The sequence below is a fragment of the Microcebus murinus genome, chromosome 30, assembly GCF_040939455.1.
Source record: "Microcebus murinus isolate Inina chromosome 30, M.murinus_Inina_mat1.0, whole genome shotgun sequence".
Classification (NCBI taxonomy): Eukaryota; Metazoa; Chordata; class Mammalia; order Primates; family Cheirogaleidae; genus Microcebus; species Microcebus murinus.
Window position 1 is genome coordinate 3,152,644 of NC_134133.1, and position 26,888 is coordinate 3,179,531.

At 42.4% G+C, this 26,888-nt stretch overlaps 1 protein-coding gene across 20 annotated transcripts in view; it reads left to right on the top strand.

The window, feature by feature from the left end:
- MAGI1 (membrane associated guanylate kinase, WW and PDZ domain containing 1) overlaps nt 1-26,888 on the top strand; it is a 614,809-nt gene that overhangs the window by 309,010 nt on the left and 278,911 nt on the right. The gene's annotated exons all lie outside the window — the stretch shown is intronic.

A 26,888-nucleotide genomic window follows, 5' to 3' on the forward strand; every position in this document is an offset into this window, starting at 1 on the left:
TGCTGCGAGAAACTAGAGAAGGCTGAATTGTGTCAGTAAAAGAGAGAGAGAGAAGGAATTGTCCTTGTGAGGCATAATGGCCTCTGATAGCCAGCCTCTTTCCTAAAAATATACTTCCCACACGTGGAGCTTCACAGGCACCTCATGGGCTTAGGAAGGTCCGTGATTGTGGGGAGATACAAAATGACTGATTTTGTTCTTGAAAATACATTTGAGGGCTTGGATGTCTTCAGCTTTGGCGAAAACCTGGGCTGGAGGCTTCCTGCTGATCACGCCGAGATCGGCTTTTCTGTGCTGGGGCAGTATCTTGTTGGCCTTGCTTGCTGTATCCTCAGGCCATCACAGGGAGATGGCTAAGCTACTTAATGTTGTTGTTTTTTTTTTTTTTGGAAGGCAGGGTCTTGCTTTGTCACCCAGGCTAGAGTGCAGTGGCGTCATCATGCCTCACTGCAACCTCCAACTCCTGGCCTCAAATGATCCTCCTGCCTCAGTCTCCCAAGTAGCTGGGACTATAGTCATGAGGCACCATGCCCGGCTAACTTTCTAATTTTTTTGTAGAGGGAGGGTCTCGCTCTTGCATAGGCTGTTAACATCATTTTTGAGACCTCTTTGGATACGGTCTCTGCTTACGTCTTTAGGTCACATTTTGTCCCACCCTTGTGGGCTCATTCTTATTGAGTTACTGCGTATGCTCCAATATGAGGCGATCCCACATAAAAGGCGTTTATTTCCCCGTTTTGCTAATGAGCAGAATGAGGGAGAAAAAGCTTTTATTCTGCCAGCTTGACCACGTAAGCTTTTAGGACTATACATGAAATTGGAAATGTCTCCTTATAGTATTTATGACGTTAGTTATACTATATAAAATAATAGAATTATTACAGTTTTCTGCGCCCGTATTTGATAAGAATGTGCACACAGGGCTCACCAGCAGAGAGAGGAGCCAGGCGTGTGTCTGAAGATCTGAGTGACGGTTGTTTCAGAGACTGGCAGAGCGGGCAGCAGCGTGGTCCTTACCTTACAGATAAGGAAACTGAGGCCCAGTGTGGGCACACAGTAGGCCTGCAGCCAGGCTGAGCTGAGATCCTACTTGTTCTTCTCAAACGAGGGGACGAGTATCTCTGGAGATTGTAAATAAATACCTAGAGTTGCTATATGTGAAACCAAGGACTAAACATGGTACAAACGAGAATCATCCATGTAAACTGAATATGTGGCAATAAAAGTTAAGCCGTTGAAGTATAAGTAATTTTAAAATATTTTTACTTAAACACAGACACTGATTACTCTGGTGTACAGCACAAAATTCATATGAGATTTTTAAGATAAAATACGAGACACTGGGGAATTTGAGGCGGTAGCTTTAGGTTTGACCTGCAGATCATTAGTAGAAATCCATTCCTCGGCTATATAAAGGGTATATACATCAGGAGAAGTGTTTTAAGAGCTTCCGCACTACGCCACTTATAATACTATAAAGATGCTCTCTCGCATGTAAAACTGAGGTCAAGGGGTCTTGACTCAGGTGAGCAAAGAAAGTCACAAGCCTGAGCAGGAGTGCGGCAGCTCCGTGTACCACCAACAGATGGCGCCAGTGGTCGTTTATGTGATGCCCTTTTGGTTTGGGGAATAAGCATCTTTTCACGCTCAGCTTTTCAGAATCTATATTGGAAACCAGGGTAGGAGAAAGCAATTTATCATATTGGATCATGGCCTGGTGGCATATCACTTAAGATCAACTGATTCCCTTCTGTAATTTCATACTCATCAAGAACATTGGAATGTTTCATTTTAGCACTTTAATAGCGGGTAGGGCCTGCCCCTGATGGGGTCGGGTGTATTGGTAGTGCATGTTCTAAAGGAATGGATTTGAATTATAGTTATAAATCTGCTTCTTCTGAGATCAGTATCTAGTAAATTGATTTGTTGGTATCTGATCATCTCTTCATTGATAATGTGCGATTTCTGAGCAGAATTGTATTACGGTCTCATAATCCAGGAAATCTTCTTCTCTACCCATTAAAGATCCCCTGCTATTCAGCATTCTTGTAGGATTTTTTTTTTCTTCTTCCTAGCTGAAGAATTGTTATTCTTACTTTCACTTTAACAACCCCAGGCACTTTCAAATGTAACCATTTTTGTTCTATTTCTACACATAGGATCATAAAGTAAACTTGGCCTAAACTGATATAACCTGTAGATATTCACAAATTGGTAAAAGCAGAGAAAAATTGCTTATTTGTAAGCAATCAGTATCTTCAGCAATTTTTTCCTTTGGGGCTTAATTAGCATACACAGTTATGGCAAAGACTGATTCCCTAAAGGACTTTCTTGCCACGGAATGAATTTTTGTGGGGCTGGGGATGGAATCTGGGATTTGAAGACCAAAGTCTGCATGTCTATAGGCTAATCCCTACTTTTTTCTTCAGCATTTGACTGCATAAATGTCATGAAAGGATTTTATGAATCTGAAAGCACGAGCACATTCCCCAGTGAGTCCGGATTTCTAGTGACTGCAGCTTACGGCAGTCCTGGTTTGGGGGACGTTTTTGCCCTCCCAGGGACATGACAGCCACTTTGCATAATGGGTAAATTGCACCTGCAATTTGGGATTCAATTTTTATGTACCTCGGATGTGAAGTGGAAAGCAACCTTTTTCTAGCACTAATCCTGCCCAGTGTTGTATCTACGGTGAATTGATTGTATTTCTATCTAGGAGTCTGTCTTTGGCCACATTTCCTCGTAGTTTCATGAAGATTGGAGTTGTGCAGACTATTTTCCTCTGGGCATTGGGCCGGCCTTGTGCAGTGCAGAAAGAAGCCTGTCAGGAGTGGAGAGATGGTGTCTGGGGGAATTCTCAGGCTGGACGGTTAGGGAAAGTCTGACACGTAGTCTAGCTGTACCTCTGAAAATTGGAATTTTAGGAATCTGAGGCACAGAGAGTACAAATGAATTTCCCAAGATGACATGATCAATCAGTGGTAAATGACTACTCTAATAATTTTTCCTGGACTCTTTTCTTGGACCCCTGGAGTAGACTCTGATTCTCTGGATCAGTGATAAGGGCCAGTATGTGCATTATTAATCTCATTTATAAAAATATCTCCTCAGCACTTCTCACATGTAGCCAGGTTTAAGAGTTCTTCTGTTCCGTTTCTCTTAAGTTATAGCCAGTGGTTCTCAAATGGGGGCTATTTGGAAATGCATGGGACATGTGGCCCAGGCCTCAACATTGTACTGTTATCTCCCAGAAAAATTTAATGTTACTAATTTGAATTTTCCTTAAGTTAAAGAAAAAAAGGCATACAGGAAGCAAGCTCTTAGTACATGCATAAACTGGATGAAAATCTCTTGCACGCTCCCATTCACATGTAGCTGCTGGTGGGGAGGGGATGTCTTAGCAAATTGGCTGCTGCTTTAAGAGTCCAGAATCATTCATGAGAAGCTCCTCCTTCCTCCTGGCTCTCTCTTCTCTCCCACAGGTGCAGCCCGTCCTTCCCTTGCCTGTGCCAAGTGCACGTCATGCCAAGCGTCTCTGACGGCCTTGGAGAGTATAATTAAGTTTTACCTTCTGGCTGCCTTTCTCGCAGGAATTGGCCATCGTGGAATCCTGATGAACCAAACTTCTCTGCGTTACGTGTGTTTGTTCTATTTAAGCCAATCTGAAAGCTCCCTGTGCCATCCTGCCCCTCCCCACCCCCAATTCATACACCCACACACTAGTCCCACTTGTCTGTGTTTGAATTGTCCCTCAGGCCCAACTCGTTGCTTTCTTCTTTCTTTGTGGGAGCCCTCCTGATGTCGCCGAATAATTTAGATGAATGCCTTTTGCAAATGAAAATGTCTTAATTTGAAGACCTTTTTCCCCTTCTGTTCTCGTTCTGGGCAGAAGGAATGCCATTTTCACTCGCTGTGAATAAGGAGGACATGCCATTTTTCTTGCACGGGAACCTTCTCTTTGCATGCTCACGTCTCCCGATGGGGTGATTGCAGGTGTTTCTGAAGGCTTAGCCTGGGCCATATCAGCAGTTTGGGATGGATATCAGCAGGTAGAGAAGGGCAGTGAAGCCTGGTGCCTATTACCACCTCCCAACGGCGGGCCTTGGCCGTGGTCGTGCCGCTGGTGAGTCTCTTAAGGAGCCCGAAGCTGTCTCCGTGACTGGCCCGTGCCGAGTCCTTCCCCCCGAAGCGTAGCAGTCAGGAGTAACGGGGGGTTGAAACAACAGTGTGGAAAAGGCCCTGAGTGGTGGGTGCTTTCATCTTTTTCTGTGGCCTCTACCACCAAGATATTAAAATAACATTTCTCAACATCGTCCCCTGGAATTTACAGGCCATTAAAGGAAACCCAGGTTCAGATAAGCCTGGGAACTGCTCACTGAAATATATTTTATACATGTTTTCATTCCAGTCTTTCCTTCCGGGCTTCTTGGAGCTTTTGCCATGCTAATGTGTGCTCGAGCGTCTGCAAGGCTTTATAATGGCCATTTTCCAAACTCACCCACCACAGAATCCTTTGTCCTCAAAGCAGTGTGTTTGACTTGTGTTCAGTGGACCAGCCTTTGGGGAATTGAATATTGGAGAGAAAGATTGTTGGGCATTTGGGGATGACCATAAAACCCACCCTGAGCGAGAGTCTGCCGTCGTTCTCCTGAGGAAGTATAATTTCCAAGTCACTATTTGTAGTTATGTCGGTAATTCTGGGTATCTTTTAATGCTATCTGTACGTTGCCCTGGTCTTCATATAATAGCACATAGCGAATGCACACGTACAGATGGGAAGTTTTAAAGAGGTAGGGAATTTGCTGAGCGTGACAGGGGTTGATGGTGAATTGCTGCCACGTGTTGACCAACAGGAGTCAGTGTATCTGTGAGTAGCGCAGAAAGGCTTCTGCCTCAGTGGGTAGAATTCTGGCTAGAATTTTGTGTGGGGTTACTTTTTCAGTGACCACGTGGAAGGGGTTTGAAGTTTATTTTATTTTTTCCCCTTAATGATTTAGTGTAGATGCTGCCTTGGAAGCAACGATACAGGCCAAACAGTTTCACAGCATGAGCCCTGTGTAACTGTAGGTCAGGGGTCCCCAATCTTTTTGGCACCAGGGACCAGTTTCATGGAAGACAATTTTTTCTACGGTCAGGGTTGGGGGAGGGTGGTTTGGGGATACTGCTGTTGCGGCAAGTGTACAGCTCTTGACTGGGGAGAGAACCAAGCGGCAAGCGAAGAGTCGGAGAACAGCCTTTATTCCTCTGGCAGACTCAGCACAGCATGTGTTACAGCACTCTTCCTATCTTCTGACCTTCTGCCTCTGCTTCCTCGGTCTCTTCCTGCTTTTATACCCTTGGTAGGGCTCAAAAAGCGTCCAATCAACTACAAGCTTTAACATCCAATCAGCATCAAGCTTTAACATCCAATCAGCAACAAACTTTAACATCTAATCAACAACAAGCTTTAACATCCAATCAGCAACAAGCTTTAACATCCAATCAGCAGCAAGCTTTAACATCCAATCAGCAGCAAGCTTTAACATCTAATCAACAACAAGCTTTAACATCCAATCAACATCAAGCTTTAACATCCAGTCAACATCAAGCTTTAATATCCAACATCAAGCTTTAACATCCAATCAACTACAAGCTTTAACATCCAATCAACATCAAGCTTTAACATCCAATCAACAACAAGCTTTAATATCCAATCAAAAACAGTGGGATTCAAATATTACCCAATCAGGATCATGCAAGCAGCGCAGCCGGAAACAGGCGGCAGCACGTGGGCCTGGCTGCATTCCAGCTGGTGGGGCCCCAGCGGCTCTCTGCCCCAGCCCCAGCAGCGTGCCTTCCAACTGGCCTCGAGCAGCGCTGGCCCAAGAGATGTGGAGAGTCGGGGAGGCGGCAAGCGCCCGCGTCCCGGCGCCCGACATTTTCCGTGTCAATGCAAGTGCGTTATATTTACCGTGCAGTCAGACCTCTCTGCTAATGGTCGTCTGTGTTTGCAGCCGCTCCCCAGCGCCAGCATCACCGCCCCAGCCTCACCTCGATCGTCAGGCACTAGACTCTCATAAGGAGCGTGCAGCCTAGACCCCTCGCATGCGCAGTTTACAGCAGGGTTTGCACTCCTATGCGAATCTAATCCCGCTGCTGATCTGACGGGAGGCGGACTTACGTGATGCTGTGAGCCTCGGGGAGCGGCTGTAAACACAGATGAAGCTTCGCTGGCTGGCCTGCGGCTCAGCTCCTGCTGTGTGGCCTGGTTCCTAACAGGCCACGGACTGGGACCTATCTCCCACCTGGGGCGTGGGGACCGCAGCAGTAGGGCACTCTGTAGCATACGGATCAAATCAGCGTGATGTCACAGATGTCAAAAGCTAGAAAGAATCTTTTTTTTTTTTTTTTTTAACCAAGTTCTATTGGTTTTTTGTTGTAGTTGTAGCGATTCCTAAACACAAGTCTGTGGATGAGGAGCTTCTATTTATTGATTGATTGATTTCTTTTAAATTGAAATGGTTTTTAAAGTTTATTGAAGTGAAGTTGACATAATAAAATTAAACATTTTGAAGTGAACAATTCCTTAGCATTTAGTGCATTCACAATGTGTATAACCACCTCTGTTTAGTTACAGGTATTCCCATCACTCCAAGATAAAGCCCCTTACCCATTAGGTAGTTTCTTCCCATTCCCTCGCCTCTCCCCCTACTCCCAGCCTTTTGCAGCCTCTAATCTGTTTTCTCTCTCTGGATTTTTCTTTTCTGGATCCTCCCTCCCTCCCTCCCTCCCTCCCTCCCTCCCTCCCTCCCTCCCTCCCTCCCTCTCTTCCTTCCTTCCTCCTTCCTTCCTTCCTTCCTACCTACCTACCCACCTACCTATAGGGGATGAGGAGCTTTTAAACCATTCAGATTTCTGGGCCCCACTGCTGAGCATTTTAATTCAGGAAGTTGAAGTGAAGCCCAGAAATACGTTATTTTCTAAGCACGGCCCAGATACTACAGTCAGTTCTGTTTTTCATGGATGTTAGGTCCTGTGAAATCACCATGAACGTTGAATTAGCAAATACTGAGCCATTGCTCCTAAGGGAAATTCAGGAGTCGGTTCCTGGGAGTCTCTGGTGACATTTTTACCAACTGATGAATGCATAATCTGTTTGTTTTTTTTTATTTGTACTGTATTTACATTTAAAGACATTCTAATACGTATTTCTTAAATCATTTGTGCAGTATTTCTTTATAACAAAATGTCACTGAGAAGGGGCGAACATTCTCCTGACCCTGGGCAATGCGAGTGAATTTCTTTGGCTTTCGGCCTCACAATAGTGCTGTTCACCGTGCTCTTTCAAATCGGTTATTATCTTGTAAGCCCCTAAATTTAGCCTATTTTCTATTTTTTTTTTTCCATAGCCTCAACATGCACTATAACTGTTACTTTAGCAATTTGTGGTGTGATCTCAGATCGGTGAATTCCCCCTTGCTTTTTCTGGACATACCTTGTCGTCGATTGAATTAACATTGAACTCGCAGCCAGCGAGCAGCACCGTCATTCATGAAGAACAAAGCTTGTCTAACTCAGCGTTATCTCCGTAAGATACTTCATAGCTTTCTTGCACTTAGAAACGCTGTACAGACGCTAAGCACTACAAGTGGGGGTCATTTTAAACAGAAAAATCACCAACCAAAAGTACGAAAACATGGCACTAAGTAGACCATGAACAGGACACTTATTTACAGCACGAGAGCTGAAGCAGGAGGACAGGGCATTGTCTTGATTATCTCTGCTGAGAACATGCACGTTGGGTGCTGAGATTTTTCACCTCTCTGCACATGTGTGTGAATGACCAGAAAAGCGCCACGAGTGTTGGTTTCGAGGTTATAAATAAAATTTAGTGAGCAGGCAAATTCGCAAATATGCAATCCATCAATAGTGGGGATTGACTGCATTTCTCCATATGAAACTATTAATAGAAAGAGGAACCATTGGTGCGGTAGAGTTCAAATACCACCTCCAACCCCCCCCCCTTCACCACTTAATGGTGGTGTGAATTTGAATAAGTTATTTAATGTCTTTTAGCCTTGATTTTTTCATCTTTAAAATGTGGCAATATCAGAAGCTACCTTATAGGGTTGTTATGAGCAGTAAATGAAATAATGGGCTTAGAACAATAGTTTATACATGTGCATATTCACTGAATAAATGTTATCACCCTTTGTTATTGGTAGTAATAATGATAGACTTGGAGACAGATAAACTGAGTTAGTGTCTGTCTGGGCTACCTTAGACAAATGGCTTGATTTTTCTGGATCTCTTGTTTTCTATTTCATGCGATACATACTGTAATAATTTCTTGGCAGAGCTGTTGTAAGCATTCCATGAACTCTCATAGGTGACAGAATTTGGTCAGCTCTGAAAACCCACCACAGCAGGAGTTGGAAGCTGTTGCAATATCGTGGTGCAATATGAATGTAGCCTGCCATTTTCCTAATGAAAATAGGGATATACACTTTATAATGGGCATTAGTTTTGCATGAGCATTTAACATTTTGGGGTTAAAGCTCTGTCCACTGTACTTGGCATATTATAGTTCTTATTAACTGTAATTATCATTGCTTAAGGTCACTGTTTCACAGTGGGGGGTAATTTTGATCCCCAAGGGACATTTGCCAATGTCTGGAGACATTTTTGGTTGTCACAACTGTGGGGAGGTGCTACTAGCAATCAATCTGATAGGTAGAGGTCAAAGATAACTGCTCAGCCTCCTACAAAGCACAAGGCAGTCCCCACAGGAAAGCACTGTTCAGCCCAAAATGTCATTAGTGCCAAGGGTGAAAAACCCCTGATCTTACTCAGATCTCCCTGAGGACGGGCACCGTGGCTCGCTCACTGTTCTGCAGCCTGACGCCAAATGGACACCCAGTGGGCCCTCAATAGCTAGCTCTTGAATGAAGGAAGCTGTGAACACACTTAGCCTTTTGGTTTGGCATTTCCACCGATTGGCTCCATGACCTCTGAATTTTAGGATTCAATATTTGACTCTTCTCTTCTTCTTATTTTTAAAATGTTAACCGTGCTATATTTCAAACATAAGGCAAAAACAGCATAAGCGGTGCTCAGACTGTGGTCCGTGGACTCGTGCTACTCTCAAGACTGTTAGCAGTCCACAAGGAGGCCAGAAGAGAAATCAAGAGCAAGATTTCAGGCATTTTTGTAGCAATTGGCCAACGCCGTGACCTTTCTGTTATATATCCGTTAAGTATCGGTCTGCAGCAGTGCAGAAATTTAAAGCCCTGGTAGTTTCAGAAGCACAGATAACCAACATTCAGATTCCCACTTCTCAGATTTCACGGATGTTGAGATTTTGCTGTGTTAACTACTTGCTTGTATCTCCTTTTCGATTTTGTCCTCTTTTAAAGAGATGCAATATTATGGGCATATTTATTGAGGTCCCAGGAGGTGCTGGTGGGCGCAGGTAGATAGGTGCCCCTCCTCTGACACCAGTCCTCTGTTGCCTTGCTCAGCACCCCAGCTCTGCTCCACCATCTACCCCTGTCTGCAACTGAAGATGGAATCTCAGGAGGTGGACAGAACTGTTGGTTAGGAAAACAGTGACCAAAATCATGTCTCTCAGTAGAAAGGTGGTTACCAGGGCCGGGGTGGGGGAAACCGGAGACTTAGGTTCAAAACTACGAAGTTGTTCTCACGTAGGACCAATAAGTATAGAGATCTAATGTACACCATGAAGGACTGTAGTCAATAACAGTATATTATAGGCTGGAAATTTGCCAAGAGAGTAGATTTTAGGGACTCTTACCACAAAAAAAAAAAAAAAAGAAAGAGAAAAATAATTATGTGAAATGATGGGTATATTAATTTGCTTGACTGTATTAATCACTATATATAACTATATCAAAGCATCATGTTGTATACCTTATATTTATACAATTAAAATAAGAAACATCAGGCTGGGCACAGTGGCTCACGCCTATAATCTTAGCACTCTGGGAGGCCAAGGCGGGAGGATCGCTCAAGGTCAGGAGTTCGAAACCAGCCTGAGTAAGAGTGAGACCCCTGTCTCTACTAAAAATAGAAAGAAATTAATTGGCCAACTAGAAATATATGGAAAAAATTAGCCAGGCATGGTGGCGCATGCCTGTAGTCCCAGCTACTTGGGAGGCTGAGGCAGGAGGATTGCTTGAGCCCAGGAATTTGAGGTTGCTATGAGCTAGCCTGATGCCACGGCACTCTAGCCCAGGCAAAAGAGTAAGACTCTGTCCCAAAAAAAAAAAAAAAAAAAAAAGAAACATCATTAAGAAATACAAACAAAAAACATAGCTACGAGACTGACCTCTCAAACTTCTATTTAGATCAGCGATTGGTAAACCGCACCTGTTCCAGTGAAGTTTTATTGGAACATAGCTATGCCTGTTTGGCTACACATATTGTCTCCCATGTGAAATGCGAAATGGCAGAATGAAGTAGTTGCTCTAGAGACCGCGTGGTTTGCAAAGCCTGAAATAATTACTCTCTGGCATTTTATAGAAATGAAGTTTGCTGATCCCTAATTTAGATGAGTACTTTAAAAAAAAAAAAAAAAAACAGGCCAGAATGCTCATTTGAATGTCAGGTGTAAAACAATTTGGCTTCTCCATGGCCTGAGTAGGTCTTGTTTATTTAGGGGAGAGAGAGAGGGGGCAGAGCGTACCCCATTCTTCTGATTATTTTTTTTCTCCTTTCGTTCACCTTTTGGTTTGTTCTGATTTAGCTTCTATCCTGAATTTGTTGGTAGAGTTCTTGGCACTTCCTGTGTTTTTTCTTGGTGGCAATAATACAGAAATACAAAGATGATTATAGTAATAGTAAAAACAGGCCAAGCACAATGGCACATGCCTGTAGTCCCAGCTACGTGGGATGATTGTTTGAGACTGGGAGTTCGAGTTCAGCCTGGGCAACATAGCAAGACCCTGTCTCAAAAAAAAAAAAAGTAAAAACAGGTGACAATTATTAATACCAGCTGCTAGGCCAATTGGTCCTTTGGCATGAACTTAATATGCTTCATATCACAGTAAGTTTATCATCCTCTATTTTCCAATGAGGAAACCGAGACTTAGAAATGAGAAGCAGCTTGCTCAAGGTGTCTTGGCTTAGAAGGCACAGAACCAAGTTTCCAACTCGAATATCTTGACTTAAGTCTCAGACTTTTACAGTTGTGCAGCATGGCTTGTAGATTATTGATATGTTGCTATGGTCTATTTTGAACCTTACATTTTAGAATGTTAATTTTCAGCCTTTTTTTCCCCTCCTGAAAACCAAAATGCCATTTTAAATGGCTTCTTCCCTCTGAATTTGTCCTTGTTTAATTATGAAAATGACTTGTATGTTTAATAAGATGCCACTTCCCAAACAACATACAGAATTCATTTTGTTGACAGGGAATAATTTATTCTGTAATTTACATATGATAATGGAAGTATTGCTTGGAATTTGCTTTTCTCTCCACTCATTCTAGATTCTAGACTGGCGATCTCAAAAGGCTGGTTCTACCCCCTGGGGGATATATACTCACAATTAATCTAGTTCTAAACCAACCCCTGAGCAAATATGCATAAGAATATACATTTGGGGCTTTTTCTTTTTTTTTGAGACAGAGTCTTGCCTGCTCTGTCACCCCTGGCTACAGTACAGTGAGTGGCATCATCATAGCTCACAGCAACTTCAAACTCCTGGGCTCGAGGGATCCTCCTGCCTCAGCCTCCCGAGTACCTGGGACTACAGGCATGTGCCACCATGCCTGGCTAAGTTTTCTATTTTTTTGTAGCTGGCGTCTCACTCTTGCTCAGGCTGGTCCCAAATTCCTGACCTCAAGCTATCCTCCCACCTCGGCACCCCCAAGAGTGCTAGGATTACAAGTGTGAGGCAATGCACCTGGCCAGGGCTTTTTAATTTGTTTTTTGCTTTTTCGAGCTCTAAAATGATATCTAGAAAGATGGGTCTGTGTCCTGAAGTGTGACTAATTTACTTGACAAACTGAGCATTCCTGTTGGAATCCTGGGGTATAGTTTAGTGTTTTGTTTGATGTGCCTGTGCGGTGCCAGTTTGATGAATGCATTTTTGTTTGAGTGTGGTGCATTTTCCCCTATCAATCTTGTTCCCAGAATTAAGAGTCTATAATAATTGGTCCTTTGGCATTGTGCAGATGATCCCAAAATGTGGTAATGGCTCGTTATGGAAGACTAGACAGGGTGGCCCCCCATGGAGAGCATGTTCCCTGTTCATTTTGTTTCGTTATAGCAAAATTTGTTTACTCCGAAAGTGCAGAGAAGCATTAGAAGACAGGACAGACGTCAGAAAAACTTCCGGACACATCAGCTTTCTGTGATTTTTTTTTTTAGCCATGGTTTGAAGTAATCCTATGATAAGAGCAGAAATCTGGCCCGTTTTCTTCTAATTTCTAATGAGATCTGGAAACCTTTTCAAAAGACAATAATGTTCTTTGTTTCCAGTGAATGTGTCGATTTCGGAGTTGTCCAGGGAAAGGTCACTTTGTGAGGCTAGACTCTCCACGTCCAAAAAAAAGTTTAACAAGTGTGGGTGCTTGAGTACTTATCTTAACATCGTGTGAATGTTCCAGGGGTACATTGTCTGTGCCCCTAGACAGGGCCAAGTCTCACAGAGCATCTTGTATTTGACCCTTGTGGCACTCGCCACCATTGTGTTTATTTGTATATTTATGCATTTAATGTCTTATCTCCTTTTTGACTATAAACTCAGAGAGGGTAAAACCCACGTGACATCTTCACTTTCATGGCCTTAATGCCCTACAGAGTACATGACATGGGGCAGTCACTTAGTGAATATTTGTGGAATAAATGAATCAATAAGTCAAAGAACTTTTACCTGGCCAAAAACAGTGATTCCCTTGGAGGCTGAAACTGAAAAGGAATGCCTTCCTTTTCCTTTCCTTTCTCTTTCCCCCTTTCCCCTTCCTTTCTCCTTCCTTTCTTGTTTTCTTCCTTTGTTTTTTAGACAGGATCTCGCTCTATTCCCTGGGCTAGAGTACAATGGTGTCATCTTAACTCACTGTAGTATCAAACTCCTGGGCTCAAGCGATCCTCCTGCCTCAGCCTCCCAAGTATCTGGGACTACAGGTATGTGCCACCATGCCTGGCTAATTTTTCTATTTTTTGTGGAGCTGGGATCTCATGATTCCTCAGGCTGGTCTCGAACTCCTGGCCTCAAGTAATCCTTCCACCTTAACCTCCCAAAGGGCTAGGATTTTAGGTGTGAGTCATCGTGCCGGGCCTAGCCTCCCCTTTCTTGTGTTTGCCCCACAATATGTAACAACGGGCATGGTGGGGACATTTTGTAAATACCAGATAAAGTGAATAAGTGAGTGCTTTCTATGTGGCCGATTTATAATTTGCGTCTTTTCAGGATTGTTCTGGGCTGGTCATAAGGCAGGAGCTTGATGTGGCACGTGGAGAGACTGCAGCCAGGCCCCGGGAACCTGTTCTTTCTGCCATCCACTCACTTGGAGATTCAGGGGGTGAGCAATGTGGAGCCCAGGGCCAACATTGCTAAGACACAGGGAGTAGTGTGGCTCCCTTTGTCTTTAGAAACACAATTGGAAGTTCTGGGGTAATTTTACTTCATAACATATGGTTAAGACCATGGTCTTGGGAGACAGACTCTGTACTTCCATCTGGGTGAGCATGGGCAAGTTATTTAATCTGCCTGAGACTCCCTTTCTCTTCCATGGAACAGGAATAAAAATGACACCTGCCAGTTGTAAGCGTTACATTTACATAAAGGTACCATCACGTAGAGGATGAGGGTAGAAACAAAATTTGAAAAAATTTACATAAAGGACTGGCAGGAAGCACATAAAAAGGGAGCAGCCGTCATTATTCCATAAGGAAAGGAGGTGTGGAGAAGGTTCTGGCTGATTTCTAGTAATTATTATGCGTCACTTCATCCTAATCTGGGGATATCAAAGTATAGGGCAAGAAAACCCTCATATTTAGTCGGGACACAATTTTGTGCTTTGCTGGTATTTTATTTGCTTTCGGCATTGGACAGAAACTTCTTCTAAGGTAGGAGGGCAAAAAATAGACTAAATAAAAAAGGGAAGTAGAGAGATGACTTGTGTCGCACAGCCTTACTGCTCTCAGATGTGTTCTCTGGCCCAGCAGCAGGTTAGAAATGCAGAATTTCAGAACTCAAGCCAGTCCTCCTGCCTCAGAGCTGGCCTAAGGAATTCATTTGTTCAGTATCTAAATTTGGTTACCAGCAACTGGAATCTTGGTGTTTATATGTTGTGTTCGAGAAAAGAGCAGCCCAATAGCTTTTAAAAGTTAAACTGGAAAAGAAAAAATTAAACTGGACTGTTAAAATTGCAGCATTTTACCAGATCTTTAGGTTTTATCTGGATAGCAAACTGGGGCTTTTGTTCTTGCACTGACATGCTTGATATTTGGTCTGTCATGTCCTTACTAAAGGTCAGTAGTGATATTCATAAAGAGAACTCTAAAATTCTCTAGAGCCCAAAAGGAACTTTAAGTGAATTTGAGCCCCCCCCCCAAAAAAAAATCAGTTAATTTTAATCAACACCTCCTTCTATCGTCTTAATACAAATTGTTCTTTTCAGCAGTAAATCTCTTTCCCCAGAGAACATGTGATAAAAGTCCATGGTTTTCCTTGGTGTGACTTATACATCATTTTAAGGTCCTAGCATATTGAATTAATGTTAAACCCCAGATTATTTTCTGTGTGCACACTTAATGATTCATTGGTAATTACACCAGGCATTTTGCAAACTGTTTCACATGCATTATTTCTATTATCAATGACCCTCTAAGAAAAGTATTGTTGTGCTAGTTTGACAGATGAGAAAATGACCCTCCATGAACATAAGCGACCTTCCCAGTATCATGTAGCTATTCAGTAGCAGACTTAAGATTTAAACCAGGTCATAGCTCTGTTACTTCCACTGGGAGCGGTCATGCAGGGTGGTTTGATTTTTTTTTATTGGACTTTGCTCCAGACTCGAGAGCCAGTTTCATAACTACCAGGCTGTGGCTGCACAGAGCTCAGATTAGAATGCAGCCAAGTAGAGATTTTAAAAGAAACCAAAGTTCAGCCAGGCTGTTCAGGCAGGGTTCGTTTCACTGCACTGTCATTCCCCAGTTGCTCAGGGATTTATTTGCCTTACCCCTTCAATAGAGGCGTTTATTGGACAACGAGTACAATTGGCTCCCTAAGTAAGTAGCTTCCTGTGCTTTTCCAAGTTGCTTGCTGTTGCATGAACAAAATACAGGGCACTTTCTCCCACCCTTCTTAATTCAAAGACAGAGTTTCTATTTGTTCTACCTGGGAGGCAATATCTGCACTGGCTCTGGGGTCTGAATCCGAGTCCTGCACTTATTGTATCTCCTCGGGCAAGACACTTTGCCTGCCTCTGCCTCTATTTCCTTATCTCTAAATTAGGGATAAGAATACCTTCTGGGGACTTTGTGGTGATTCGTGGTAGGGATGTGGGGCTAGGCGTGGTGGCTCACTTCTGTAATCGTAGCATTCTGGGAGGCTGAGGCAGGAGGATCCCCTGAGGTCAGGAGTGTGAGACCAGCTTGAGCAAGATCGAGACCCTGTCTTTATTAAAAATAAAAAGATTTAGCTGGGTATGGTGGCTTGCACCTATAGCCCAAGAGACGGGGAGGGGGGGGCTCTGTTGCAATCGATCAATTGATCAATCAATAAATAAGATATAAATTTCTTAGCCCAATACTTGGCACATAGTAGGCATTTTATAAATATTAGTTATTGATATGATCATCATTTTTGCTATTGTGTCTTTTTTTTTTTTTTCTTTTTGATACCTCCTCATCTTATGTCTGTTGCGGTGTATAATAGACATTTTTAAATTTATTCCCGTCTTTGTTAGGGCATGAAGGCGACAGTTGTATAGAGCCCACTGACCACTCTGTTTCTGCCCACTGCATTTCTTTCACTAAATTTCTGAGTGTTGGGCCCAGAATGCAAGCTTACAAGAAAGATGGCCTTTCTTGATATTCCCCCCACCCCCAGAATAAGAAGTTTATACTAAAAAATTTCAAGAGTCCTTTTTCATTTGGTTGTCTTAATTCCATTAAACCTCTTTTATGCTATGTTCCATAACATTTCATATGCATTATATTTGGAATTTAAACATGCCAAAAACATGTATATTGTTCTGTATCTAATGATGGTTTTGGTGTATAGAAGTTGGTTTCCCCTGAATCCGAGACACACTTAGAACGCTGACAGCAGACTTCACCGGATCTCCAACATTTCGCCTTCGGGGAGGCCAGGCAGAAAACACAAATGGCGCAGACCCTTGGCGTGTCCCTGCCATGGGGAGTCAAAGAGACAGGTGCATCAGAGGCAAAGGGGCTTTCGGGTGGCTGCAAGTTTTCAAACTTTTGATTAAGAAGAACGAATTTTCTCATTGTATGCCCCAGAATTTCCATGGTGATATTGAGGGAAACTATTTTTTTTTTTTTTTAATTTAGCACTTCTGAAACTTCATTTCCCTTCCCCTGTTGCAGACTTGATGACATTAGAGGATTATGTTTTTATTACAAAACTAAAATTTGGAAAGGTTAGTGAGGAGACCCACACCTTTATGCATAGACAGCGCTCATATCTTTGACACAAGAGCTTTCTGGGTTGTCAGTGAGCTCAAGGCATAGCCAAGCTTTGAGAACAGACTGAAAAGGAAAAACAAACAAACAAACAAAAAAAAAACCTTGAAAGATGATTTCTCTGTTGAATAATATGACTTTTCACAAAAAGCGTGGCAGAGGCTGGGAACTGGAATTCAGCTGCCTAAGTTCAAATCCAGTTTCTAGCTCTAAGCTCTGTGAACTTGGGCAATTTTCTCAACTTGTCTGTTCTTCAGTTTCTCTTTATAGCAGAGATCATGAGAGCTCCCATTTCCAAGAGTGTGGAGGGTTGAATTAAATAATGTATGCAAGCACTTAGCATAGTCCTGCAATACATTGTAGACATCCGTGGTGATGCATGCTGACAACACAGGAATTCTCCTCTACATGTCAGATGGAGCAAAAATGGAAAAAAACTCTTTGGATTGATGAATCTGTATGAGTTCCATTGTGCGGTCAGTGCAAAGAAGAACAGAAGAGCTCTTTATTTTGTCATCTGTGTTTTGCAGGAGTTCGATTCGATTATGCTTCAGGAGTCACAGTTGACTGTGTGTGTAATAATCTGTACCATAACTGTGTGTGGCTGGATGTAGATTTTTTTCCTTTTAATTAGTGCATTGCTTTATGTGTTTTCTTTAAGCCTTTATGGGTTTGCAGTGAAGTGTCTTCCGCTGCCATCTGGGACTACAGGTGGTGAGATGCTGTTTTTTCCCCTCTGTACTCTGTGTGTCCTCCCAGTTGTCACACTGTCACAATGCTAGGAGGCTGGGGAGTGGAATGAGACCCCCCCCCAGCCTCGTTGGAAGATGCGCTGTTTAATAAAGGGAGCTTGTGAAGTTTCCTGGAATGATTGCAACTGGACTTGATGCCCCAAGGCAGGAGACAGTTTTCACCTTTTGAAATTGATAAGAAAGAGACAGGATAATGACAAGAGGCATTTTCATATTTACATTTAAATTATTTGATGGTTGCAAAATACATATAATAATTCCATATGCAGTCTGTGCTTAAAATTTCACATTTCTCTAACAACTGGGCAATAAAGTCAATGTAGCTTGTGTTCTGGGCCTGGCGCTCAGAAATTTAGTAAAAGAAATGCAGTGGGCAGGAAACAGAGAGGTCAGTAGGCAACATACAAATGTCCCCTTCATGCCCTAACCAAGATTCATGCTGTCGCTTTTGGGAAAGTAGAGGGGATGGTATGTAAAATTTGGCAAATGGGTATATAATCACACCCATCATGTCATACCTATAATGAAAAAGATATTCTTCAGTGCAAAAAATAGTCATTACTCATGTGTCACTAGCACACAGGAGACTCAGTAGTGTATGTTGAATGAAGATTTGGATTGGAAGCTTTTAATATTCATGGAACCTTCGATTTGAAAGTGCTGGCAGAGAACCTTTCTCTGATTGTTATAAGGCTGCCATACTTCATAACTGTTCTCTCTCTTTGTTTACATTCAAGATAGGTGACCATTCCAAAGCACTTTACACATGTGCTAATACTCCACTGCAGCTATTTAACAGTTTTACTGGAAATTTCTATGCCCTCAGTTTTGCATATCTTTGTAAGTGTGTGTGTTAAAAACCTTAGTGATAATTGATTTTGGAGATAACTTGTGAAAATACCAAATAACAACTATTTCCATTCTGGGGCTCATTTTCTGGGCATTAAGATTTGTGTCTTATAAGAATAGGGACAGTTGAGCAATCTCTCCGTTCTAAAACAATTCGATGTTACCTTTGCCATCTGTTCTATATCCAGGTCTGTATATAAAGTTTTTTTTTTTTTTTGAGACAGAGTCTCGCTTTGTTGCCTAGGCTAGAGTGAGTGCCATGGCGTCAGCCTAGCTCACAGCAACCTCAAACTCCTGGGCTCAAGCGATCCTTCTGTCTCAGCCTCCCAAGTAGCTGGGACTACAGGCATGAGCCACCATGCCCGGCTAATTTTTTTATATATATTAGTTGACCTATTAGTTTCTTTCTATTTATAGTAGAGACGGGGTCTCGCTCTTGCTCAGGCTGGTTTCAAACTCCCGACCTCGAGCAATCCACCCGCCTCAGCCTCCCAGAGAGCTAGGATTACAGGCCTGAGCCACTGCGCCTGGCCTAAAGATTTATTTTTTTAAAGTAACCTTTTAGAGTTTTAAAAAAATTCCATTATCGGTAGTGGAAAATACTTGGAAGTATTGAGAGTAATATTAGCCATCTCTAATTTCATCTTCCAGTGATATTCCTGTTAACATGCGGCTGTATTTCTAGTTCATTCACCTTGCATATATCACTGCGTGTAGTAACCCCGTCTCCCTCCCAACAGAAATGTAACATCTGTGTGTGTGCATATTTTGAACATAGTTGGAGTTGTGTTTTATATACTGGAGTCACATCACAAGTGCAGCTAGACTCCACCAATGTAACTAAAACACTTTCTGAAAGGAAAGAGAAAGTGAAATTCCTTTAATTACCCCTATTCTTCACCAACTCCCACCCCTGCAAGATTTAAAATAACCTTGGCTTAGCTTCCTTTCCCTGTCTTTAGGAAAGGAAGGGCACAACAGAAGTGCCAAGAAACTGGAGGCCGGGCACGGTGGCTCACGTCTATCATCCTAGCACTCTGGGAGGCCTAGGTGGGCGGATCGCTCAAGGTCAGGAGTTCGAGACCAGCCTGAGCAAGAGTGAGACCCCATCTCTACTATAAATAGAAACTAATTGGCCAACTAGTATATATAGAAAAAATTAGCCGGGTATGGTGGCGCATGCCTGTAGTCCCAGCTACTCGGGAGGCCGAGGCGGGAGGATCACTCAAGGTCAGGGGTTCAAAACCAGCCTGAGCAAGAGCGAAAGCCCATCTCTACTAAAACAAAAATAGAAAGAAATTAATTGGCCAACTAAAAATATATAGAAAATATTAGCCGGGCATGGGGTGTGTGCATGTAGTCCCAGTTACTCAGGAGGCTGAGGCAGGAGGATCGCTTGAACCCAGGAGATTGAGGTTGCTGTGAGCTAGGCTGAGGCCACGGCACTCACTCTAGCCTGGGCAACAAAGTGAGACACTGTCTCAAAAAAAAAAGAGAAACTGGTGAGGTTGATTCTTGGCTTTTTGAGCTTCCACAAGCCCAGGTTCTAGCAGTTTAGGGAATTTTTAGAGGTAATTTGTATTATCAGTGGTTTGGGCTTCTTAAACTCCTTTAGTACCAAACCCTGCATGAGTGCTGTGCCATCCCACATGACATTGTGTTCTGTGCTCCCATCCCCCACCCCGTACCTTCAGTCATGGTCCTGAGAAGGCAGAAGCTCCCAGGTGTTTGCATTTCATTCTAAGCACACTGGGAAGCCCATGAAGAAATACAAGGTGGAGAAGAGCAAACAGATTTGTGCTTTAGAAAGATTTCTTCATGTCCAGTGGGAGAGCCCAGAGTGGAAGGTAGGTGCCACCTGTAACAGTCCGGCCATGGAAGGTGTATTGGGAAGAAGTGGGCCCTTATAGGAGCTACACAGGTGGAATTGGAAGAACTGGGCAGCTGATTTGCTGTGAGGGATATAGAGATGGAGGGAGTCAGAGGAGACTTTCAGGTATAAGAAGGTGGTCTTTCTTCCTCCTCTAGTTTTGACTCTAATGAATATTTCCATTGGGGAAGAAAAAAAGCATAGAATTGCTCACCCCATTGAGCTTATTCTGAAGCTACAGGTGAAGGCTGGATTCTTGCTGGGTGAGCTCACCTGTTTTGCACTGCTATTAAGGAACACCTGAGGCTGGGTAATTTACAAACAGAAGAGTTTTAGGTGGCTCGTGGTTCTGTGGGCTGTACAAGACACATGGCACCAGCATCTGCTTTTGGTGAGGGTTTCATGGAGCTTTGAATCAAGGCAGAAGGTGAAGGGGGGGCAGGTGTGGGGAACAAGTTTCAGCATGAGATTTGGAGGGGACAGACATCTAAAATTCATATTTTTATTTTTCAGTTGTATTTTTATTTTTATTCAGTACAGTGTATTTTTTAAAATTTTACTTGAGACTTTCTATTTTACACATGAGTTTTGTTTTGTTTTTGAGACGTGTTCGTTTTCAAGAATTTGGAGGTTTTCCTCTGAATTTTATTTTTTTGATTTTTAGTTTGACTACCTTGTGGTTAGGGAACCCATTCTGTGTGCTTTCAATTCTTTTAAATTTATTGAGGTTTGTTTTATCATGCACAATCTGGTCTGTGTTAGTGCATGGCATTTAGTACATGGGCACTTGAAAAAGTGTACATTGTGCTCTTGTTGGGTGGAGTGTTCTCTAAATGTCTGTTGAGTCTGTTGTTTGAAGATGTTGAATTTTTCTACGTCTTGGTAATTTTCTGTCAAATTCTATTAATAAGAGAGGGATGTTGAAGCCTCCAACTGTAATTGTGGATTTTTGTCTTCTTTGAGGTCTATCAGTATTTCTTTATTTTGCAGCTGTGCTGTTTGAGGCATACACATTTAGGATTACTGTGTCTTCTTGGCTGTTTGACCCTTTTATCAATACATAATGGCTCTCTGTGTTAAGTTTCTTTGCTCTGAAAGTATATATTGTCTGATATTAATACAGTATTTTTGTTTTCTTTTGATTAATGTTCACCATGCCTACAGTGTTACAGTTGAAATGAGTTTCTTGTAGACAGAATATAGTTGGGTTATGTTTTTAATTCTGCTAATGTGTTTTGATTGATTTCTATAGATCATTTACATTTAATGTAATTGACATAGTAGAGCTTAAGTTTGTCTTTTTCTTTTTTCTTTTTTATTCTCTCTTACACATTTTCTTCCTTCCTGTAGATCTAGCATTTATTAGCATTCTATTTTGATTTATTTCAAGTATTTTTGAGCCTATCTCTTTTTGTAGGCTTTTTAGTAATTGCTGCAGGTATTACACTTTATGTGTATACACACACATATCATAGTCTACTGTTGTGGTCATTTTACTGCTAGGATGAATTGTTGAAACCTTACCTCCCTTTTTATCCCTATTTATAATGTCATTGTCTGAAACATTTCCTCTGTGTACAATTAGAACCACATCTGACAGTGTTAAGACATTGGGGTACCCATTACAGTGTTTTGTTTTTGACCATCTAATTTAGAAAACTTAAGAGAAGAAGAATAATGTATTTACCTATATTTTTGCTTTCCATTGTTTTTCTTTCTTCTTTTTGTTCCCAAATTCCTATTTTTATAAGCTCTTTTCTTCAGAGAACTTCTTTAGATATCGCTTTAGTGTACATTTGCTGTAAACAAAGTCTGTTATTTTTCCTTTATGTGAAAATATCTTGATTTTCCCTTCATTCCTGAAGAATATTTTCACTGAATATAGAATTCTGGGCTGACAGTTGTTTTTTCTCAGCACTTGAAAAATGCTGTACCCTTTTCTTTTTGCTTTCCATGGTTTCTGGTGAAAAATTCAGTCATTTTATTTTTCTCCTTTATGTAAGGTGTCATTTCTCTTACTACTTTCAAGATTTTTTTCTTTCCATTTAGATTTTCAAAAATTTGAGTATGATGTCATTTGGGGTGGATTTTTAGGAAATTTATACTGTTTTCAGTTTGCTCACATTCTTGAATCTGTATGTTTATATCTTTTGCTAAGTTTGAGAAATTTCTAGTCATTATCTCTTCAAGGAAATTTTTAGCTCTGCTCTCTTTCTCCTTTCTTTAGAACTCCAGTGACACAAGTGTTAACACCTATTGTTATAGTCCCACAGGTCCCTGAGGCTCTGTTTTATTTTTTTTCCCTCCCAGTCATTTTCTGTTTTTCAGTTTGATAATGTTTGATATTTTACCTTCAAGTTGAGTGATTTTTTTTTTCTCCCCTCCACTATGCTGGGTTTTTAATTCATCAGTTGGGTTTTTAGTTCATATATAATTTATAGTTCTAAAATTTCTATGTTTTTTTATTTTTATGTCTTCTGTTTCTGTTTTCTTTTTCTGAGACAAAGTCTTGCTCTGTTGCCCAGGCTAGAGTGCTGTGGCGTCAGCCTAGCTCACAGCAACCTCAAACTCCTGGGCTCAAGTGATCCTCCTGCCTCAGTCTCTCATATAGCTGAGACTACAGGTGTATGATGCCACTCCTGGCTAATTTTTCTATTTTTTGTAGAGATGTGATCTCCCTATTGCTCAGGCTGGTCTCAAACTCCTGACCTCAAGCGATCCTCCTGCCTCGGCCTCCTGGAGTGTATCTTCTATTTCTTTTCTGAGACTTAATACTCTATTTGTCTCAAGTGTGTTCAATAGTTGCCCCTTGAATGATTTTTATAATGACTTTTTCAGAGTCCTTGTCAGATAATTCTGTCATCTCAATGTTGGTATCTGTTGATTGTCTTTTTTTTTCTTTTGAGACAGAGTCTTACTTTGTTGCCTGGGCTAGAGTGCTGTGGTGTCAGCCTAGCTCACAGCAACCTCAAACTCCTGGGCTCAAGTGATCCTCCTGCCTCAGCCTCCCGAGTAGCTGGGACTACAGGCATGGGCCACCATGCCCTGCTAATTTTTTTGTATATATAGCTTTAGTTGGTCAATTAATTTCTTTCTATTTTTAGTAGAGACGGGGTCTCACTCTTGCTCAGGCTGGTTTCGAACTCCTAACCTCGAGCGATCCTCCTGCCTTGGCCTCCCAGAGTGCTAGGATCACAGGCGCGAGCCACTGTGCCCGGCCTATTGATTGTCTTTTTTATTCTGTTTGAGATATTTTTAGAATTCTTGGTATGATGAGTGATTTTCAATTAAGATCCAGGCATTTAGGATATTATGTTATGATTCTCTGAATATTACTCACACCTTCTTTTTTAGATGGTTTTGTTTGGCACCACGTTGGCAAGGGAAGGTGGGGGGATGACCCCTTGTTACAACTGGGGGTAAAAGTCCAGGTTCCCCACTCTGCTTCTTCCATTGACAGTCAGTGGGGGGGAGTGGCTTCATATTACTGCCGGGTGGGGCAGGAACTCTGAATTCCTATGGGGTCCCCAAAGATATGGGAAGAAAAGAGTTTCTACACAGTGGGGTTGAAAATCCTAACTCTGTACTGAGTCTTCTCTGACAACACTGGAGTGGGGAACAGACGTCCGGGTACCCCATTACATCCTGGAAAGCGGGGAAGTCCAGGCACCATCCTCAGTCATTGTTGGCTTGGGTGGTAGTGGAACAATAGTTTTTTTTTTTTTTTTTTTTTTTTTCTGTGGTGTTCGGCTGAAGTAGAGCAGTCACTGTCTAAAATTTTTCTTTTTTTCCCGATCTGTGAATTTCCTGATTCCTTAGCTAGAAACAGCAGGCTTTTGTTGGGCATTTTTGTTTATTCGTTTCATTGGTTTTTTTTGTTTTTTTTTTAACCTCTTGCTGGCTTCTTCAGCTCTAATTCGGGGATATATGAGACATAAAGAAAACCCGAGAAAATAATCTCTCTGTTGAGGTCTGTCTCAAGGTCTGTTTTCTTCTCTTTACATTTCAGAGTCTTCTTGTTTGGATTATAGATCCAAGGTCTATAGCTGTACTAAGTGGGAGGAGTAGGGAAATGTAAATCTGCCAGATCTTCCCAGGAGGGGAAGTATCACTCCTTTCCTTTTTGTCGACAGCAGGTGAGACGTGGACTTGGCCGTGTAATCCAGAATACTTAATGATGGGGGCTGTTGAGTTGGCATGAGCTGTTTGCTAGTCACATCATCTTAAAGGAGATAATAATTTCTGAGAAAAAACTAGTTCTCTGCATTTATCCAGTCCTTTTCTCTCCAGCCCTTCTAAGGGTCCCTGAGCTGAGAAGTCATTCATGGAAGGGCAGAGACGGTGAGTAGCTGAGAAATGAATAACGGATCCCACCATCTGGCCTGCAGCAGTTCAGAAAGTCACATGGCGCTCGCTGCCAAGCTCTATCTTCTTCTCTGTGTTTACTTGAGGTGCCAAATGCTATATTTAAGCCAAGAGCCGATTTTGAAAATATTTTTCTACTTCTGTTTTGTCAAACGTGTTCCCTGGCATATTATGTTAGGGCTTGTTCTGCTAAAGCTTAGCAGAGCCTTCTGTTTCTTCAAGCTGGTTTGGCTTGCACAACTCAAAACATTAGACCCTCGTTTTGGAACAGAAGTCCTCTCTAGAGAAAGCACTAAGTATGATTTAATTTCCAGGCAGGTAATACCTATCAAATGAGAGATGGAGCTTTATTCCTTGTTATTCTTTTATATAGGGGACTTTTTTTTTTTAAAAGCTATTTTCTGCTCAAGCCTGTTTGACTACATTTTCTCCTTTCAGAATCTTTCTAATTATGGGGAGAAAAGCAAATGTTAAGCTAGCCTTCTTTTATCAAGAAAAAGGGAAAGAAAGTGTAACTGGTTTACTTTTACAATTTGATTTTGCTTGAACTTTTAAGATGCCGGGTGACTTCGAAATGTATAAATAGAGCTTACGTAGCAAGGTACTAGATAGGGTCATTGTCTAGGTAAGCCAGTATAAAAACCCTTCAGGCAACATTTTGGAGTCTGGATGAAGAAGTCTGGTTTTCTGTTAGGCTTAAAGAGTTTTGGTTTGCTGTTGGAAAATTCCCGAATCCTTTTCATTCCCTGGGAGCCTTTTGGACAGAGCGCACGATTGTCATAGCACCTGTGTCTTCCACCAGTGGCAGACTCATTAAAGGAAATTGATTATTCCTGTGCACACTGGCGGGCTTGGTCGGAATAGGAATGAATGCTGCAAGCATTCATTCATTCATGGGTGCCAGTGCTTGAGGAAGCCTTTTGAGGCAGCTCGTGGTTCAGTGTTGGCTTGAGTGCAGGATCCATCCGTGGGGTGGCTGCCTGGGTCGCAGCATGTGTGCACATTGAGCTATGGTTAATTTGGGGTAGCCTCTGTGTGTTCTTTCATCTTCTCTAGCTCTTTCTAAACGTGTTGGTGCTTCGTGCAGCTTCAGAAGTCACCCTGTGCAACTTCTGAGTTGCAGCTTCTAAGACATCATTATGCAGCTTCTAAGACATCATCATGACAATTGCAGGCGTGGGAAAGCCCCACGCGTGTGCTCCCAGCAGGGACTTGGCACCTTGCTCTTCGCCATCCATCAGAGCCAGGCGGAAGCCTCGGTCCCCCCAGCCCCAGGCCCACCCTTTACATCTGATCTCCATTCTTCACACTACAAGTAACACAGGACTTTTCCCAGGAGTTGGTGTGAAAGTGGGGAGTGTGGCTGAGCCGCAGAGAGGGACATCAAAGTACAGGTCGCTCAGAGGCTCCTGGTCCTTTGAGACAAAATTTCCACAAAGCTAATTTGAGTTTTCCTTCCTAGCTGGGGCAGGCAAAACCGCAATTTAAATTCCCCGGGGCTGTGATTCTTGAGAGGGTGTTAGGATTTCTTCTCTCCCTTGTCTCCTTGATGTTTTTCACTCCCGTCCTACTCTGCACCTGGTTCAGAGTCTTGCATGTCTTCTCTGAAGCTAAGGGCATTTCATCTTAGAAGATCACAGGGCGGGCTGCTCTGTACACAGAAGGTTCTGCACAGATACTGTGACAATTAGTGAATCTGCTGTGGATTTAGAATCTGAGAAGTAGGCCAGGCTTGGGACTCTGGCTATGTATACCCTGGGACCACTAGTGCAGATGAGGAAAAATACCAGTGCCTGGTCCTTCTGGCAGATTCTTTCTTAATTGGTATGAGCTGGAGTCATCATAGGCATTGGTATTATTTTAGACGTGCCCCAGGTGATTCTATTGTTCACTGAGGTTCAGGCCCCTGTCTTAGCGGTCACGATGTCCAGTCACCTGAGTGACTGGTGCCGTGTTATTAGAACACCCTCTGAACCCCAGGACAGAGCAGCTCTGTGCTCTTACTGGTAGGTCCACAACCAATAGGCTTATTATACAGCAAAAATTCTCAGTTGTGGTTTGGCATCTCCCCAGGATGTGAGCTGGTCCCACAAGGGCATTGCAGAATTTCTTTAGGGTCATTTTAATTTCTGCAGATAAATTCCTCTCTCATAACAACTGGTCTGGAAGCAAGCGACAAAAAAGAAGGTGTCGCAGTTCCCAAAGGCTGAGGTGTGGACGTGTTTCGGTTTGTTCCTCTGATGAGCGTTTGATCCTCTTCTATGTTTTGGTGACCCTGGGGTGTCAGGGACCTGCTTGCCTGGTAGGAGCACTCAGTGGGTGGGTTTATTGGTGCATTTGGCATCTTTGCAGGAGTTTTATTTTAGCAGTGTGGCAAACGTGTCTGCATGTAAC